This window comes from Scophthalmus maximus, chromosome 16 (assembly GCF_022379125.1).
Source record: "Scophthalmus maximus strain ysfricsl-2021 chromosome 16, ASM2237912v1, whole genome shotgun sequence".
Taxonomy (NCBI): domain Eukaryota; kingdom Metazoa; phylum Chordata; class Actinopteri; order Pleuronectiformes; family Scophthalmidae; genus Scophthalmus; species Scophthalmus maximus.
Window position 1 is genome coordinate 7638964 of NC_061530.1, and position 19835 is coordinate 7658798.

General features: G+C 43.6%; 1 long non-coding RNA gene across 1 annotated transcript; it reads left to right on the plus strand.

Moving 5' to 3' along the window:
• Positions 1-16507: 16507 nt before the first annotated feature.
• Positions 16508-17853, plus strand: LOC118287821. Its single transcript, XR_004785731.2, has 2 exons — positions 16508-16656; positions 17376-17853. It is a non-coding gene; the product is annotated as an uncharacterized LOC118287821 (long non-coding RNA).
• Positions 17854-19835: the final 1982 nt, after the last annotated feature.

A 19835-nucleotide genomic window follows, 5' to 3' on the forward strand; every position in this document is an offset into this window, starting at 1 on the left:
AAGCACATCCCTCTCTCACTTTCTGGTTATGGGTTTTTCATCAGAGGTTGCGTTTCCACTGGACAGGTGTATTAAAAGGGCCCCATTCACTTATCTGTGATACCATGCTTGGGTACGTGTCTACTCTATAACCTGCCTCCTCAATTAACTCTTCTCACTTTGTGATAAAAGTCAGTCTTCCAAGATCCTGCTCACAGCTGGTAGACAAGGCAGGAACATGCAGACAAAAATATAACATGAGGAAAACAACAGATAAAGGAGAGAAAGAAGTCAAGTCAGTGAGGAGGAGTGTGGGTGGGAGGGAGGTCTGAATCAAGTCAAGGACACACAGAGGGAGGAGAAGAAACACTTCTAGTCAGGAGAAGGGAGTTGAGTAACTTTGGCATGTGATCTTATCCAGGGCAGAAGTCAACCCTCCTTAGGGATTAACTGCTGTAATTTACTCAGCCCAACAGTGTTGAAATCAGTCCAACTTAACCAACTACAATAGTATGCGTAACACGTACACGTAATAGTAATCCAATAAAATAATATTCACAGGGAGCTGAATTATAAGTATCCCACTTTTACTTCTGTTACTTTAAGTGCATTGTGCTATGTAAGTACTGCAACATTCCTTAATTAAAAAACACTTCTTCCAGTGCTGATCAACACACTGCTCGCATAGTGCTGTTGCATGAAGTAGTTATCCAACGTTATCTTCCTCTCATCATCATCATGTGTTTCGAAATGTCACGGGTATAAGCGTTGAGGGTTTTTACCCACAGGTTATGGAACATCAGCAGTGATTTGCTCTGCGGGTTCCTCCGTCAGGCAGAGCTTCTCCACAGGCCTGGTGAAGACGAACAGTGTGTTGCCTGTGGGGGGGCACTGCCTCAAACGTCTCTTGTTTGCAGGAAACACTGTAACATGATTGTCTGTAGTTTACAAGTTGTGCACTGGTGTATGTCTGTTGCTAATTTAGGTATACATTTAATCATCCTGCCCATATATACACCACTTCACCTGTGGTCACATCAGCTTTTAAAGGAGGCGGTAAGAAATGCTAAAGCAATACCCGAGATCGCAGGTTCCAATACCCAAGATCGCCCATACCCAAGATCGCGGGTTCGCAGCCCAGTCAGAGCAGTAAAATCACAGCAACGAAAAAGAGAGAGAAAAGGTTCGCTTACTGCTTCGCTTACCCTTAAAAGGGTGAAAATTCACAGTGATAAGTTTAACATCAAATTTAACTTTGGTGACACACAAAAATGCACCATCAGCCACTGGCAGTCTGTCTTGACCATCCTGACCTTCGGGGCTATGGAGAAAGCTATCATAATTTATTACAATGCATAACCGTACAAGCAGGGTATTGTTTTCACCCCTGTTTGTGTGTATGCACAAAATAACACAACAGCAAATGGACCGATTTCCACCAAACTTGATGGGAAAATTACTTGGGAGGGTATCTCCAGAGGATTATTTTTTTGGAGATGATTGTTCAAGGTCAAATGTAACAAAAATATGATCGAGGAAAAAACACTTTTTCTGCAAATAGAGGTAATCTGAAGCTTATTTGATCAGGAAATGAAGCCCCATCATATGATATCATAGGGTTAGTGATGTCGTGAAGATGTGACAACGTGAAAACTGCTACACAAGAAAGGCATTGTTTGAAGTTATGATAGAAGAGTCTTTTAAATATACTGTGAACTTTTATGTCCCATTGGTCATGGAGAAAGCAAGAATGAGTTAGTGTGACAGACATACTGTTGCTAACTTGACTTCAAAAAGGTTTACCACATCACCAAGCTTCTATAGCAAAAGGACACATGGATTGCAAATAATATTTTTTTCTTCCAATGAAAACACCTATAGTGCAGTAAATTTAGTAGCTTAACAGATATACTCCTGGGATTCAAAATCGAAAGTGGCTCCCTGCAAGGTTGGGGAATTGCGAAAGGAAATGTGTGGAAACCAATTAATTGTGGTTGCACTCTGCACCATTCAAGACAGAATTTCCCACAGTATTAATACAAGACCAATGTAGGTGTTTTGGGAAAATCCTTTTATTTCTGGTTATATCAAAGCACGGAAAATATGGTCATTTCTCACCATTAAATGTATATGCCATCATATATTTTTGAGTGATCTCTCCCACGTCATTAACACCGGAAACATAATGCAGTTCTCTGGGAGGTTGGCAGGATAACGAGTGAGCAGCAAGCCCCGTTGGGAGCCCTGGGTTAACCACTAACAACCAGAGGCTTTCCATTGCAGACCATGCTGCGCTTTAAGCAGCCACTTCGCCAGCAGAGTGATGGATGTGTGGTGCCAGCCAGGAGGGCCGCATTAGCTGGGCAGCCACCAATATTCATTGTTCACACATATGAAAGGCCATAGGGACTGGACAGCTCCAAGAACATCTATTATGGTGTGGTATTAAAGAAAACACTGTTGGAAAATACTCAAGGACAAGCGAAAAACACCCTTTTTCCATTACATCTGTCTCTGAGAGCCTCTTTTTTTCCTTTATCTCTCCACACAATGAGGCTGGGAACACAGTGGAGTAAAAAGAAAAGAGAGAAAAGTGAAACCATGTCTCAGTAAGACTACAAGTTCATTATCAGCCAGATCAACCTTATGCTTACTGACGGTGTGTTCCACTGAGAGTTGCGCTCCCAGCCGGGGATGTGTGGGTGAGTTTGAGCCAGCCCGACAATAAAAACCATTGTTTGGTTTGTTTAGACAGTCCATCCAAGTCTGACCCTCCCCTTTGGAGCAAATGCCCTGGTTTGTCGGCCCAATAATGGCACCTAATTTGTACGGAAGTCAAGAGAAATCATTGTAAAGAAAGATCTGAAAAACAGCCACCCTATTTCTGCAGGCTTGCATCCTGTTGTCTAATTTTAAAGTGGGTTCTTTTTTTGTCCTTGGACCCTGGGTCTTGTGGTGATTTAAGTGTTGCTGAGAGAGAGTGACATGTGGGAGCTGTTGTTTGCCAGGGAAGTGTCGGAGCTACTTCAATTTGGTTTGTGTGTCTATGTCGAAAGCATTGAGGGAAGAGGGATGCAATTAGAGAAGGTGAGAAAGATCCAGAGGTGGGAGATTATATCCAATCACAGTCACCGGTGGACTAAACCATTTCCACTCCTTCACCCACATCCTTCCCACTCTCTTTGCCTTACCAGCTCACTGGATCCCATTTTCCCTCACTCTGTCATCCATCCATATGGCCATGCCAGCTATAAGAAACTGACAGGGCAGCAAGTGAAGTGGGATTTTCCCAGAAACCTGAGCCTCTCAAAGGACAAGGTGAGATTGGCAGGCGGGATGACTATCTGTCTAACTGTCTGTCTGTTTTAGTCTCGCTGTCAGTCCTGCGCCACTTGGCTTCAAACCTCCATGTAGCTCCACAACAAATTCATATTCGTCAGTATGATACATGAGACCTTGCTCCACAACAGTCTGAAAGAAGAAGATAAATAGGATGAGGATGAAAAAGACTCTCTCTCAAAAAAGAAACTTTCCGTTTGTTTTCCATTCAGTCTCTCACTTATTCCTCTTTCCCACCCTATGAACAATGGCACTGAGTCACAGCCTGTCGTGACCCATCTCTCCCAGTCCACGGGTATAACTCTAAGGGTTCAAAAAGGTGGGTGGAAAAATGACTGCTCAGACAATTTCCCATTTCAGTCAAATCACAGATCACAGAAATGTCCCTCAACTGTTCACCTTTACATGACAAGTTGAAAGTTATTTTTGCGTCAAAGTAGGTGGTTTTGGATACGTTTGATGTTAAATGTGCCAGAAACATAAAAACAAAGGTCACAGTTCCAAAAAAACAAATCACTAATGTCTGAGGCTTTTGTCAAATTTGTAGTGTCTCATTCTCTGGCCATGCATAACAAATAGAAATGTGCGGCCTCTTCCACAAATTGGGTCAATGTTCATTATTGCCACACTTGAATTATCACGAGTAGTTGGAAATGGTTGGAAGGACCATTGGATGGACCACAGGGATCCAGTGTCCCATTCAGGTGCATACGTATACTCGAAAGAAAGCTGTAGTATATACTATACTATAGTGCTATTAAAACTTGTACAATGAATGAATGAAAAGCATCAGAGGAGTGATGCATACCCTGCGCTGTATAATCCCTAATCAGATTTTGATCTATATAAGCTTTAGGTCGTGTGTATAGTCCTATAGGATGTAATGATACCTCAAAAATGCATTTTTGAACTGTGCATGATGTCAAATTTCTGACCTCATGTGACTTTTTTAGATTACTTATCATCAAAGAACTAAGTGTTGTTAAAGCAATGTAAGGTACACCACAAGACAGAACATAGAGCTACCATGGGAAAAAGCCATCACAATTTGACTAGAAACTAGCTCGAGTCCAACTGCTGAAGAACTCCCTGGCAGACACCATCCAGCATGTAACAGTTCTGTGGACCTGCGGATGAGAGAAGTCAGAGGACAATGGCCAAACTGGTTGGAGCTGACAGGAAGGCTGACGGGTATCTCAGAATGAACATGTCGAACCATGAGGTGGATAGACTGCAACAGCTGAAGACCAAGTTGGGTTCCACACCTTTCAGGAGAAAAGGAGTGCTCGCTCATATTATAGACTGTGTAAATGTACAGTTTTTATTATCTTATTCAGCAGCATGTATTCTTTTTTTTTTCATTTTTCAGATTTGTAAAATGTATTAATTTGAGTTAAAATAACTTATTCAAATCAAATATTATATATTACAGATATACAGATTCTAAATAAGGTATCTGGTAACTAAAAAAATGGAGTTAAAATGACATTTAGAATAAACTCAGATGGTTTTATAGTGCTAACTTCAGCACACCTGTCAACAGTACAAAATGTGGCTGAACTCCATTGTAGAATAATTTCCTTTGTAATGTCAACTAATGAGTTTGCTTTGTTATATACTGTAATGTCTGCAATTACTTTACTCCCACGCTGGTTATAACCTATGACAATAATGGAGCATATCAGTGATCTCATTTAAGCTCAATTGTTTTTCTCACATCTCAGTGTACAAACATCCTCTTGAGTCACTTTTGCCTGTCATGACCCATCCTCCCTGATCCCAGTGTTTAAGTCCCTGAGCTCAGCAACCTGATAGAGCGGACTGCTACAACAAATATCCCCCTGTTCTGGTTTAATCATGGATGAAGGAAAGCGTTCCGTCACCTTCCTGGTTTAACATAGCACAGTCAACATCAGCTGAATCTTAAGAACCTTCAAAGTAGGTTAATCAGTAAACCTTTGGGCCCTTTAGAGGCTCTGGATTTATATCATTAATATAGGCTTCCAATGGTTTCTAAATGTGGGTTACTGTGACACAGGGAAATTGTTGTGTCATTGCAACAACCCTAACACCAGACAAGAATGCCCATACTGGTTTCTACAGTTAATACTTTTAGGTAAAGGAGGGAGTGAATCAAGTCTTTTTTTCCCTTCCAAACACCTCATCTAAGAGTACCTGCAGGTTACCCTGTTAGGGCCCCGTGAGAAAGCAGTTTAAAATGTTTAATACAAAAAGTAATGTAAAAAACAGTAACATAGAATTTGCATTGCCCTGATACAAAAGGGGTACATCAGTTCCTGTACTGGAACTCAACATTGGTATGGGACGGAAATCTTTAGTTGTCTACTGATCCAGCATGGGCATAATTGCTAGTGATACTGGGCTTCCGATAAACTGCTCTTCAAAGGTGCATTTGGACAAGGCATGACACTTTGCGTAGTCCAGAATCAGTCACCCCTATCAGCACATCGACTGTCAGTTGATTCTGAAATCAATACAAATTGCAGTTGAAAAGTAAATGACTTTAATGATGTTACAATGCCATGCTTACGGTTTGGTTAGTTTTCGTTTTGTAACGAAACGGTTTGAAACGGTAAATGAGAAGTGAACCCCTGTGTGGCCTCATATTGACTTGAGGGATACGGCAACATCTCTGTAATACCCTCAAATGACCCTTTGTTGCATTCGTTATAATAAGGCTTCTACACTAGAGACTTTTGTTTCTTGAAAGTAAACATGTCGGTTTGATATTTCACAACTCTGTACATTTTACATCACCAAAAAAACTCAATCCTTTAAAATAAATCTTTGAATGATGAAACTAGAAAGGCAAACACTCAGGGGAACTAATGCAATTGTTAAAGTAGTGTATGTCAAGTTTCTACATTATGTCATTAAAGTTTTCCCAGCATTCAGGGTACAATTATTTACCACTTGACTGGAGTTCAGTGACCCGAAAAGTGCAGTGGAAAATGTTTGATAGGCCTTGGCCTTGTTTTGTTCTGGTGCCACCCGGTCCGATTTTAAACAGCAGCACTGACCGCAAACTTATGGCTACGGGATGTGGGTACGGGCTAATACCCATCATGCTAACTATACCCTTGATGGGGAAGTGGCTGAGAAAGAGGGAGACGGGGTGACTGTGACATTTGATTTGTTCTGCCACGTTGATACCCCCGCAATCTCATGGTTTACTAAATTACAGCCTTGTCCGCTCTCTCTGCTTCATTATCCTTCTCCCTCTGACACACACACACACACACACACACACACACAGATGAGTGATGTAAGAGTTTAGAGGGAGAAAAGAAACCGTGGGTCTTGGGTACGTTAATTGCATTCTTCTAGACACATTAACAACACATCGCTATGGCGTCCTGTTTAATTCAAAGTTGTTGAAATGTCTGATGAAACAACTCAATCAGTATAAATTTGTGAAAGCTGCTGTATACTAATCCGGGTCCTGTCTGGGAATAACTGAGCTGTGGTAATCACATGGCTCTCCAGTCAAGCTGCCCAATGACTGCACAAATGCCACTAAGACCAGTCAGCCAGCCAGCCAGCCACCAAGCAGGCTCCTACACACACACACACACACACACACACACACACGGAGACTCAGCGCACGTAACATGCTCCTGAAGCAAAGGTACATTCTGCTCCTGTGGCGACTTCACAAATAGACTTGTTTTCTTCGCACTGGAAAATATGACATCGAGCCAAGCAACACTCACCACCTTTGGGCTTTTTCAACCACACCCACCCACCCACCCAATGAGACGTTTAAGGCATAAGATAGAGGCAATTCTGTAGGGGCGGGGCTGGAGCGTGCTGCCTGTTTTTGGGGGTGTCAAAAGAGGAAGCTAATAAACACCTCAGTGTCTCTCACCACAACGTGGATTTAGTGGAGAACATCACGCGTTTTAACGCATCCCGTCGGGTCCAGCAGTGACTCCGAAGCCCATTTTTGGAGAGCATCGCCTACGTGGAGCCTTGTTGTGTGACACCTCCAAGGTTCCTCCACTGACTTTTCCCTCTCAGAGTGGACAGGACACTGCGTTCTGTTCCAGGACTATAAGGAGAACAGTTTCCATCAGCAGTCGCACGTCGAAATGCTTTTTATGAGGGCACTTGCTGTGGATTGGTCATCGTTGTTATTGCAAGGATATTGGGTCCTGCCATGAGGCATTGGAAAGCTTGATGTGTGTGTGTGTGTGTGTGTGTGTGTGTGTGTGTGTGTATATAGCTACCATGGCCAATAACAGTCCCTTGCAAAATAGAAGCCTTTTCTAGCATTATGTTTTCAAAGTGGTAATCTGCCACTGCTGCACACTCGGTTGTTGAAATTACGAACCGAGTTCGAAAAACTTATCTATTCACTATTTATGCACAAATCCTCAAAAAAGGATTACGGTTGAACTGCTTTTGTGCATTGTGTTTTCGTTTCCACTGAATGAAAAAGAGCAGCAGAGATGTTGGGCCCCATGCAAGAACTAATTATGAACAGATGAATACTTATGTAGTGCACATGAGTCATTTCAAAGAGATATCAGACCATATCAGTGGGTTGTGCAACCTAGTTTAAGTGTTTTCTCTTGCACCTGTGACCACGCCAAGCAGGGATGTCACAGGGTCCTGGCGTGCACATCACTGCAGCGAGGTGAGCTTAATTACGCACGGTTTTCAAAAAACGACACTGAATTTTAGATCTTTCAGTTTAATGTGTGAATATTCTGCGAGGAAAATCTTCGGGCTGCTTGAAAGTTTCTCACGCTCACACAGATTATTAGAAGTGATGATTAGAAGTAAGTCCCTCTTGGATCTCTGTGACCATCACGCCCTCTTAGAAAATCTCATACATCAGCCCACATTGGATCACTTTGTCTTTGAGGATTTTCTTTTCTCTTTCACAGTACAATACTTTTCGTCTTTGTTGCCCTCCAAATCGGACACGTCCAACCAAATTTGTAACGTTTTCATTTGCTGATTTCCGACAGACAGACCTGACGGTACAGGGAGTTCCTGATTGGAATGTTTGGTGGCATTTTTATGAATGAAATTGTTGAACATTTTTTTTGAAGACCAGATCTCGTGAACATGTGGCATTCATCAAGTTGTGATGTTGGATTTACAAGTTTTTGTTTAGAGAGAAATTTGAATCTAACGAGGAGCATGCAACAGACAAAATACAAGAATGTAATTATCATAAGAGCCCTTTAAAGAATAAAATAACTGTATGTACATATTCATCTATTCTTCATTATTAAAACAATGTGTGGCAGCACGCTACTTTATAGTTACATGGTCACATATTCACTCAGCCATATGTCAGCCTAATTACTCTATGCGGCTGTGATGCTCAGGTCTGGATCAGACCCGACTAAAGAGGCCAGAGCCCCTCAAGTGAATCGCTGCTTAACTGGGCCGAGCCTAAAACCTGATCCAAAACCGCCAGCGCTTCGGAGGTAAAATGAGATCAACATGTAAGAGCGAGGACTGGCTCAACTGTCCCATATGCTGTCTCAGCTCTAAGTGGTATCCAGCTCGTGTCTATTAATCCACAGATATGACGAAGGAACATATGTGGCCATTTAATGGTCCCTCGTCTGCAGTACACGCAGGCCTGCTGAGCTCGCTGCTCCATCCTCAGGAGCATTGTCTGTCAAAAACGATTGTGTTCCTCTTGCAGGGGGTGGAGGGATAGTGATGAATGAGAGGGTGCATGAAGCCAAACCTTCTGCAGTGACAACCGCTGGGCAAAAACATGACAAGAAGGACACGCACACACACAATTTTGACACCATTTATTTGACCTCAGCACACAATTTAGTTTGCGCCGCAGCTTCCTGCCCTTTGGTTCCTTGTGCAAACAGCGAGGCACGGCCCAGAGCAACCCCGTGTGACAGGAGCGGCTGTGGAGGAGGAGGAGGAGGAGGAAGACACAAACAAATAGGAGGAGAGGGAGAGGGGCCGTGACTCTTGACAAAATGTCCACCAGATGTTGGGTCTTCTTCCATCTCCATGTCTGATGGCCTCATCTGTGAGCACACGTCCAATGGGGGGAGGTCGGGGGTTGGTGGTTGAATGTTTGGGGCGCTTTCATCGCCACAATCTTTATTAGAATTGGTTTGGTTTAGTTTTTGGGGGGTGGCAGGTAATTAAATATTAATCTGGAACCAAAGACGACGTGTGGTAAGAACAACAGGGTGCGGGATCGCTGGTTGTTACTGTATGAAACAATCCTGCGTCAGTTTTGGAATAGTTGGCATTTTGTTGTCTCCTATTGCCAAAATGTCTCATCTCACAGGACGACAGGTGACAAAACTCTGTCTAACAAACAAGTTACTTGTGATCTTTGCTTACATGTCCTGCTGGTAACACAGAGTAACCAAGGAAGTGGACGCTACGTGGGTGTACACTTCACCTGCAATTCAAAAAGTTTTCTGTTTGAAAGTGCAGCACGTGGCATGTTGGTGTGGCTCGCGGGGTGACCTAATGTGACGGAAGGCGTTCGGCGAGAGCCGTCCGCTCCGAATCTGACTTTGATCCCGTCGTCTTACCGAGCCCTCCCCCTCCTCCGTCCTCTTGCCTTCTCTCCTCCTCTGCTTCGCAGGCACCTCATCATCGAGGCCGCTTGCTATGGCGCGGCTTCAGTACGCTTGTGGCAGCCAGACGCGCGTGACACGCTGCAGCTGCGCGTCGAAAAACACACTCTTTTTTATGCTCTTCACTTTTCATCCCGTGCGCCGTTAGATTCGGGACAAGATGATATTTCAGGGCGAGCTTTCTGCAAAGCATATCAAAGCTTCTTTTCCTGATCTTCCACAGGACACTATATCCTCTGCTTTTTTCCACCATTTTCCACCTCTGGTATTTTACTATATTTCCTCCTTCAGACTCTCCCTCCATAAGCTATTTTCCTGTCTTCTCATCCCCCAAGGCTCTTCTTCTTCTTTCCCCTCTCCCATGGGGTCTCATCTTCTCTGTTGTAGCAGTCATTCATTATATACCACGCTGCTCAGATAATGCCGCCTTCGCTGCGTCTGCTTAATGATCATAAGATGCCTCCCTGTGCTCAGCATCTCCGATGTAGCTGCTGTAAGAATGCTCAGTCGTTAACCATCCTTGCCGTCCTTCTCCGTCCTCCAGAGAATGTTTGGGAAAATGGAGTTGATAGTATTAGTTATCATTGGACGTGACAAGGAAGATGTTTGGGAGCGCTCATGCAAGACGCACGAAGCATAGGCTCCCAAATATATATATATATATATATATATATCGCAACACCTTCCAAAAGATCCCTCGGCGTGTTGCTCAGAGCGGAGACAACTTAGTTTCGAAAAAGAGGCAATTAGAAAAATGAAAAAGCCGTTGGCGAACCAAGAGGTTTCCCGTAATTAAAATTAGATATTGGCTCTCGCCGAGGCCCATGTGAACGCTATTATTGGCAGCGCGTTGTTCACCACAGATTGGAGCTCGGAAACTCGATCATCCGTTGGACTGTGAAACAATATTTCAGAAGAGAGAGAGAGTCAGTCATTGAAGCGGATAATATCCATGCGGACACACACTGAGTCTCTGGTGGACACACTAACACTCACCATTCAATACGATTCTTTTCCTCTCCTGTTTTATTTTGTAGAATTACGGTGATGTCCGACCAATTTTCATCATATTTTATCAGTAAGAGAATCTTAATTGTCTGAGGTTGCCCTGACTTATTTCCCTGCTTGTGTGCGCCTCAGGGGAGAGTCTTGTTTTCCCTCTCAGCGTGACCCTGCGCTCTCCGCCAGCGCCTTGCACAAAGCACGAAAAGTCGAAGGGGGTTTATTCGGGGATCATAAAGCGCTCTGACTGGATTGATTGCGCGCGGCGGCGACTGTCCAGCTCGTGCCAAATGTACAGAGAGTGAGTACGTTTTAGGATTTCTCAGATTATTACACTTTGAGATTGGGAGAAACCATTGACTGAAATCAGGTGCTGTGATTATTAAAGACTCATACATTTGTCCATTTTAAAGTCATAATCCTCAATGCTGCACTGATGGACATGTTTACTCTAACACAGAAACAATTAATGATATGATGTTGATAATGAAAACTTGTTTTCTGATGAACCCCAAAACAAGTAATCATCCGTCCTTGTGCTTCCTGTAAGACCTATGGTGCTGTAGCATACCTCAGCTCACCGTTGTAACAGCTAGAATGATACTTTACAGTTGAAATTGTTCCTCCTGTATCTCACCACGCCACCTTCAGCAGCTCTAACGCTCTGTAACCCTGGGCCAGCGTTCGTAACGGAAGACGCAGCAGCGGAGGAAAGAAAGTATTAGAGACTTTTCAATTTCAATTTGGAGTATAGCCAGGCAGTTGTCCACCAATAGCAATTAGTTTCTCCTCTCTCTCTCTGTCCCCTCTCTCTCTCTCTCTCTCTCTCTCTCTCTCTCTCTCTCTCTCTCTCTCTCTGCTAAAAGGGTGTTTCTGGCCTCCAACACTTTGCCTGGGTAAAAAGACACACACGAGTCAGGTTGGGATGAATACACAGGAAGCTAGAGGTGTTATACACAGTTGTGCAGCCAGGAGGTGTGTGTGTGTGTGTGTGCGTGTGTGTGTGTGTGTGCGTGTGCGTGTGCGTGCGCGGCCGTGTTTTGATTGCAAAAAAGTCAACTAGACCTGGTGGGGGGATACAGCAGAAGAGGATTGTGGGGGATGTGTTTCCACTCATGTTTCACTTGACCGAAGATTTGGGGGAAAGGTTGGATGAGTTTTGCGGGGTGCGGGGTCACTTTAAAGTATCTCTTTTGGCTTTGTGGTTCGCACAGTTCCGCGATGGTGCAACCACGGCTTGAGTAACCCACGACTGCGGTTTTTCGAGGAGCACGTTTGCTCCATTGTAATGAACGGAAAAGAGATGATAGCCAAACTAATATTTTCTTGAAACACAGACCGGAGGGGGGTTATTTAATACCCCCCAACACAACAAACGCTGTGATTAAGTGCAACCATGGTGAGCACGTGTGGATCTGCTCGGTTGGATATTATTACCCAAGGCCTGACCACAACATTCGAGGGGCCTGCATCCCGAACAGTTTCTCGTGAACCGGTGGCTACGACAGACTCAGGCTTTAAAATATGTTTCTTGTTGGTGATAAGCCATGTGTGATCATGGTTTATTCTACTAAATGGCATCTGTAACTCTAACCTCTAACCTAAAAAAGAGGGTAAAAAGGAAAAAGAGAGGAATGGGAGACATGGAATAGGAAGAGGAGGAAGCCGTACAGTTGTCAGGGTTCATGGTTAGGGTCAGCAGGTTGAACAGTAATCAGGTTTTCATGTGAACACGTCTCTGCAGCTGACTGAGGGGGAGCTTCATTTACCACACACACACACACACATGCAAACTCACAATGGGTACACAATTTACAGGGTGCTTACCGTAATCAGCATCCCACCACAATCACCAATCACTATCAGTGGCCTTGCAATCACTGCGGGCGGCGCTCCGGCCAGTCAAATGATGGATGAGCAGTGATGTCACCAGGATGTTATCATCTGGTTGGCTAATGACAGGAAGTTTTTGCGGAACGGAGGTCACGGCCTTCAGGAGTTTGTCTCGTTGTGCCTTAAATACCTGCACTCGCTCGCTGACGTTCCACAGTGAAAGGGACACTACAGAAAAAAATTGGTTTGAGTCCTATTTTTTTTAAACATTGTGAGTTTGTAAAGGCGAATGGAAAAAAAACATGGAAGTGGATGAAATTATGAAAAAAAAAGAATTTAATTCCTTAAAGATATAGTAAAGAATGTATAGCTTTTTCGCAAACGCAAATGGCACATAACCCCTCATGCCTCTTCTCTCCTATATCATGCCCCCATACCTAATAACTTACTTCCCCTTTTTTTATTTCACCATCATTCATATCGCAATGTTCATGTAAAGATTGAACTGATTATTAATACGTTTAAAAAAAAGAAGAGCCCCAAACGAGCTCGTCGTACCGTTCGACGTGACCATCACAACAACGCGAGCGCCATTCCTCATATCAGGCGCAAGGGGAGTCATTAATCAACGTCACGCCTCTCTCTTCTCCTCCCCTCATCTGTCCATCCCTCACTGTCTCCATCCGTCTTTCCCTGCCACTCTTCTGTCTGTTACCCTCACACGCTCCCCTTCCAGTCTCTGTTTTATCGGCCACCTTTGGGGCCGTTCAGTGTTTGCACTCTTTCCTTTGGAGGGCAGATCGCACAATACACACATGATATGTCACTTTAAGTGTACTAAGGAATGTTGTAAATACTGTTTTTACATTACACCCTGTCTAGTGTGTTGGTGTTTACCAAGCGGCTGCCGAGCTGTCGCTCTGGAGAACAAGTGAGAATAGGCAGGTGCGGGACACATGCGCGAGGAGTGGCAGCTTCAATGGCCCCTGGTGTGACGTGACATAATAAGGGGGCCCCGTCTTGGTGGGATGGAGACAGTAGGAAGGCAGTTTTGATTAATGACTGCCGCTCGAGCTGACACGTTCTGAAGCCACTTGTTGTTGCCGTATCAGTATCTGTATTCAGGGGGAAAATCTGTGAGTGTGACGGGACGTCGTGCCGTCTGACAGGCTCCCGAACTGAGGTCACGTAAGCCGGCGCACTGCACTCTCCATCTGTCTGCCCTGCATCGGGTGATTCACAGGGTGGAACTCCCTTTTGTTATTTCGGCTCTACATTGGATTCAAATAGCAACAAGTGCAACGATCCACAATCGGACTATGGATGTTTCGTTAGAATAAAGAAGAAGAAAAGATTATGAATTGCCTTGCCAACAGACTTCCTCCGGGCCTTTCACCGCGGTAAACTTTGGTGATATTCTATATTTTCCTTCTTGTTCTGCAAAGCGTGATAGGTGTTATTCCTAATGCATAAGTGTTACAAAGAAATCAGGGAGCCACATTGTTACACTGCTGCTCACACCAAACGTGGATTAATCCCTAACATTATTTCTATTCAAGGAACATATTTAGATCTTTATTTTTTTGAGATTTAGGTTTTCACTAGGAACACAGGTGTGGCGCTGATAGCAAGGTACAAACTCGAGAAGTCTGAAACTGAGAGAAAAAACTATTTCCCTATTGGGTTGAACTTTTTTTCGCAAATTTGTTGACAGGAAAATCACCGGCCTTACTGTATCTTTACAAACTTGTGGATACAGCCCACTTCCCTTATACAAATGATATTTTCCCACTGGATGTCTTTTCTGGCTGCTGATAGGACAACAGCTTCTTATACAAGAAGGTGACGAAAATAATGGTTAAGTTAAAGTAGGTGTGAACTGGACAGATGGACGCTTCCAAAACGCTCTGCGTGTATGGGGCTGTGCCTGCTGTGAATTCCAGCTATCAGATATCAGAACGTGTGCTTGGTTGCCAGGTTCAGTTTTTGAATTTATGGGTGACATTTATGGCAGGTGAGTGCACACTATCTCACGTGCATATGATTTGCTACCTTGTACCTCATATCCGGAAGGAACAAACTCCAGTTTGACCTTGAGCTTTGAACTTGTATGTAAGCCACCCATCACTTTTGCCACTTGACAGGTGCTGATCAGCTCTGGCAGTGACACACACACACACACACACACACACACACACACACAGTCAGCTGTCAATCACAATGACTAATGAGCAGTTTATTACATCACTGGCCTTTCTTATTGTGGACTGGGGATCTTGAGCTGGAGGTTTGGGGGAGAGAGAGAGAGAAACAGTGATAGAGAGGTGGAGAAAGAGAAACTGTGAGTGAGAGACAGGGAAAGAGAGAGAAAGGGAGAGACAGACACAGACATGTGGGGGGATCGTACTCGTGTTTGGGAATAAAAGGGGAGTATAATGAGCAGGATAATGAGGCATGCCAGGGACGTCCCAGCACAACATGCAGACAAGAGATGAGAGATCTAGTTTCCTTTCAAAACCGCTGGGGGTTTCCTGACTGAGGAAGGGGGGGGGGGGACTCGTCTACCTCCTTCATCCCCTCTCTGCGTGTCCTGAAGAACCAAGGGTTAGGTGTAAGGAATGCATCACACCATCACAGGTGTTCCTCTGAAAAACAACATTTCCCATGACGCTTGTTCAGAAGTTTATCTCTTCTGTTTAGAAAGAGGATAATCATGTTTGCATATATGTTTTCCATCAGCCTTTTTTCTCTTTGATTGTGTACTTTCCTAACCCTGAGTTTGAAGAACTACTGTTTGCTTACTTTCTGTACAGTGACAGAGAGAAATCCAGCAGAGTCTCTCCAAATCCAGCCCCTAATAATTATTACCTGATGTTACATTTTTACACAGTTTAAGGACACACAAGAAAAAAAAGGCAAAATTTAAAGTGCAATACGACTGACATAAGCAACTGTATGGGGATGCATTGGATTAAATGTCAGGAATATTTATCACCACCCATCACCCACTTTTTCCTCAAATGAATGTTTTGAATGAATGCTTCTAAATACTAAAGTGAAAAAGTAAATGCGCTTATTTCTTATATAACAATAACGGTATGTTTCCCTTTATTTGACAGCTAAAGACAAAGGAGAAGGAGCAAAGAGGTCACGTAGAACAAAGGTGCCAAGCTAGGAACGTTGTGTTTAATACGGTATGTAACAGATTTTACAGTCAAATAAAGATTCCTATTAGTTTTGTCCATTTCTGTCTCTTGTCCACAAACATCTTTGTGAAGTTGTTCTTTCATGCTTAAAAAAGTTTACTATTTCGTATTTTCTTTTTTCGGTTGGTACATGAACAGACTGATTAGTATACTGTACGTACAAATACCAGAATAGTTGCATGAAAAAGAAGAAAAAGAAGTGGAGCAGCAGCAGAGCCCCACGCAGCCTGAACAGCAGGATGCTATTAACCACAGTGAGATAAGATTGACTCTGTAGGAGCGAAGAGCCTCTGCTCTGCCTCCTCCCACCCAACTCCCACACATGGGGTGTTGTGCTCCTCGAGGGCAGCATCGACTCCTCAGCCCTACTGTCATTGTTCTTCCCATTTCTCCGCCTCCACGGCCACCGACTGATATGATTCTGTTTGCCTGCTAATGGTTGCGATTGGATGACAGAAGATGGGATATCTGTCTCTCTCTAGGTTGTCCATTTGTTGGAGCTGCTGCTGAGGGGGGGAGGGGGGGGGTGATAAGGCATGAACAGCTATACTGTACTCCATCATAGCTTTCAGTTTTGATTACACCCTTCTCAGGCCATACAAGATGATTTGAAATATATATTACACTGACCACAAGAGTGTCAGTTGTTGTTGAAGAATCATTGGACTGTGGATTACTACGAGACTTGGTCGGTGAGTTGAGTCAATTTTTACATTTGATAAGGAATGGAAAACATGGTGTTTCTACAAATGGACGTTAAGTGCTATGTATCGACTGCCCGCAAGACAGCGAGTGCCTTTAATGTGATGGCTGATGTCAGTTGGTAGTGGTGATGATGACTCTAAATTACAACTGGTCAAACAACTGGTTGGTTCGAACAAAAGCACTTGTTTGAACCAATCCTCACCTTTGGTATTGCCATGCATGGCTTCCAAACAAAGTAATTCCTGACTTTTATCAAACTTGGCAGTGATCCCATGCACAAAAATAATGGCTAGTTTGGTGTTATTTGAAATGTCCGTTGTTCGATCACAGACCAGAGATAAACTGGAAATGTTCCCTTAGTGTCAGCTGTGACATGCTGAAAGTTACCTGTTCCAGTTAGAGCAGCTCTACTAGGCACTACTAAACAAATTCTCCTTCTTAATGAGGTTTGCCTGCCTGCGCGACACTGTCTGAGTCAGAACGTGATCTCGTGAAAGCCGCTTGTTGGACACCAAAGCCGCACCGAGGAACGTGAACTATATCCAAGACCATTTGTCCTTACAAACCCAGTTTACGTGCATTATTTCAGCTGTAAAGACGCTGAGATTGGCAGTTTCATCACTGTCGCCGCAAAAAAAAGATAATCGTTTTCTCCATTTCCCTTGTAAAGTGCAACATTCCACATCTACTGATCTTTTCTTCACAGTTGCCATGATGCTTGTCAGCGATCACACATGTTTTATTCACCCTGACCGTGACCTGACAGGCCCACAGGCAGAAGGGACCACCCTGAAGGACATGCTACTTTGCTATTTTGATATTTTCTTTAATCCCTGAAGAAAAAAAATGCAGTTGTCAGAACTTTATTGTATTTCTAAGTCGCTTCTTTTATATTTACGAATTGTCTTGCAGGTCAGATGAAACTGTCTCAAGGGACACAAATGGCCTCCGGATGCCGGACATCCCTTTATACTGTTCTCAGCGATCAGTAGACACATGCAGGGGAAAGGGAGCATCAGCAATGAGGAGAGATGACATGAATACAGGGAAAGAAGCAGTTAACTCGAAGGCTGTTGCTGAATCTTCTTATGCCATACTGAGCTCCAGCCTAGTGATCTGTTTGGACACACTAGTCTTCCTACTGAGCTCTATTTGACTTTATTAAACATTATTTACCCAGCAAAGATTCACTCAGCAGGTGTGTTCTTTTTTACCAAGTGTTCTGCACACACACACACACACACACACACACAGACACACACACACACACACACACACACACACACACACACACACAGTTCACACATTTACACCTTGGAGCATCCCATAGGCCAACCAAAGGTATGCCTCAAAGAAAAATGCTGGCGGTGTGATAATATGGCCTCAACTTACCCGCTTACATCAGGCTTCTCCTGTGAGCTGATGTTGTAAATGTCAAGTTAGACAAGGAACTTGGTTACATTCGTCAGGGTCAAGTCAGTCCCAGCAAAGATACAATATAAAAAAATAGAAACAAATTCAATGTTAAGCAACAGCAAAATGTCGTTCCATATTTCCATAGACAACGTTAAGTATGATAATAAGCATTGTTTGCTACAAAAACCATCGTTTTGGCCATCTAATTTTGTGTGTTTTTATTTCCTTTGTGCCCATAATCACAGTAAAGAGCATCCGCTTTAAAGGCTCAGACTTGACTTTAATACTTCATCATCTCCCCTGAGCAATTTGTATCTGGCAGCAAAGTCCGAACACAATACATAATAACTCCCAACAAAACTCAGGGAGATATGTTAGACAAACTGAAACCAACAGTGGAAAGATGGATGATTGAGCAGAATGGTGGGGGCATCAGCTGGGGAGACTGCGTTTGGGAGTATTAGCACGGGATGTTTCCTCGCAGTCACGTGCCGTCAGTGGAAAAATGAATCTCATGAAGGAAGGCTTCCCGTGATTGCCATATGTATGACAACGGATTATGAAGTCGGAAAGAACGGGGGGGGGGGGGGTTACTGCTCAGCTTTCCACGTTGGGATTGAGTGATAACCTTTAACCCTTTCAACATGTGAAGGATAGCATTTTTCTTTTGTCAACACTATTAAAGCACACCAACAATATACACATACACATTCTCAGTTACGGCTATAGTCACTGTCAGTAACATTTTTTTTTAAATGAATGTGAAAATGATCCACTTACTGATCCTGCATGGTCAAAGTTAAGATTAATGTCATTTGTATTTGTGGAGCCTCGTCGAATGAGAATATCTGCCACTGCTTTGGGACAGACAACAAAGTTATCTATCTATCAATATATCTAACTATCTATCAAGAGTAAAATAGGCCATAAAGCACAGTATACATTGCAGCGTGGATACAGCGTGATTGAGAGCTGGTACCGTCCAATAGGTGCGTGGTTGCAGGTGTACCTGGGCGAGCTATGGACGAGCTCTCAGTCAGGCCCACACCTGCTCCTCTACGTCTGGTTGCAACAAAAAAAACAACAAGATGTCGCTGGCCAAAATGCTAAACTGGAGGATTCAAAAGAGCAGTTCACAAACCAATGGGTGACGTCACAGTGGGTTGCATCTTGGGCTAAATACGATACCACAATCAGCGGCCAAGTACAATGACTGGAAACGGGGTGAAACAGCCTGAGTTCCACCAAACAGCATGGGATCGCGAAAAAACATGCTCAATTTTAATCTCCTAAAAAAAAAAAAAATGTTGGGTAATGATTCCACCATATAAAAAGTGACCTTCTGGAGATTCACAAAATGTGAAAACTACTCCCTTAACAGCACTTTTGCACTATAGGAAAACATCTGATCGTCATCGCGCTCGATGTCATGAAATAGAAACGGTAGAGAGTATCCTGACAGCATTTCGGACATTTCATAGTACAGAGGCATGGAATCAGCATCATGGAAATGATTACAGAATTATAAAATTAGGATGGACTGATAGCATAGAGCATCTGGACAGCACACATTAGACATCCATCGGAATTACAAACAGAAGGGGGCAGTGGCGCAACATTCAGGAGGTGCTGTAAAACACCAGAGAAGAAGAAGAAGAAGACTCACCTGACTTCAGGAAGTCAGGATGTGCAGGCCAAAGGCCTGGTTCCCATTTGGCACCCACATGAGCACATGTTCAGTGATTCCTTC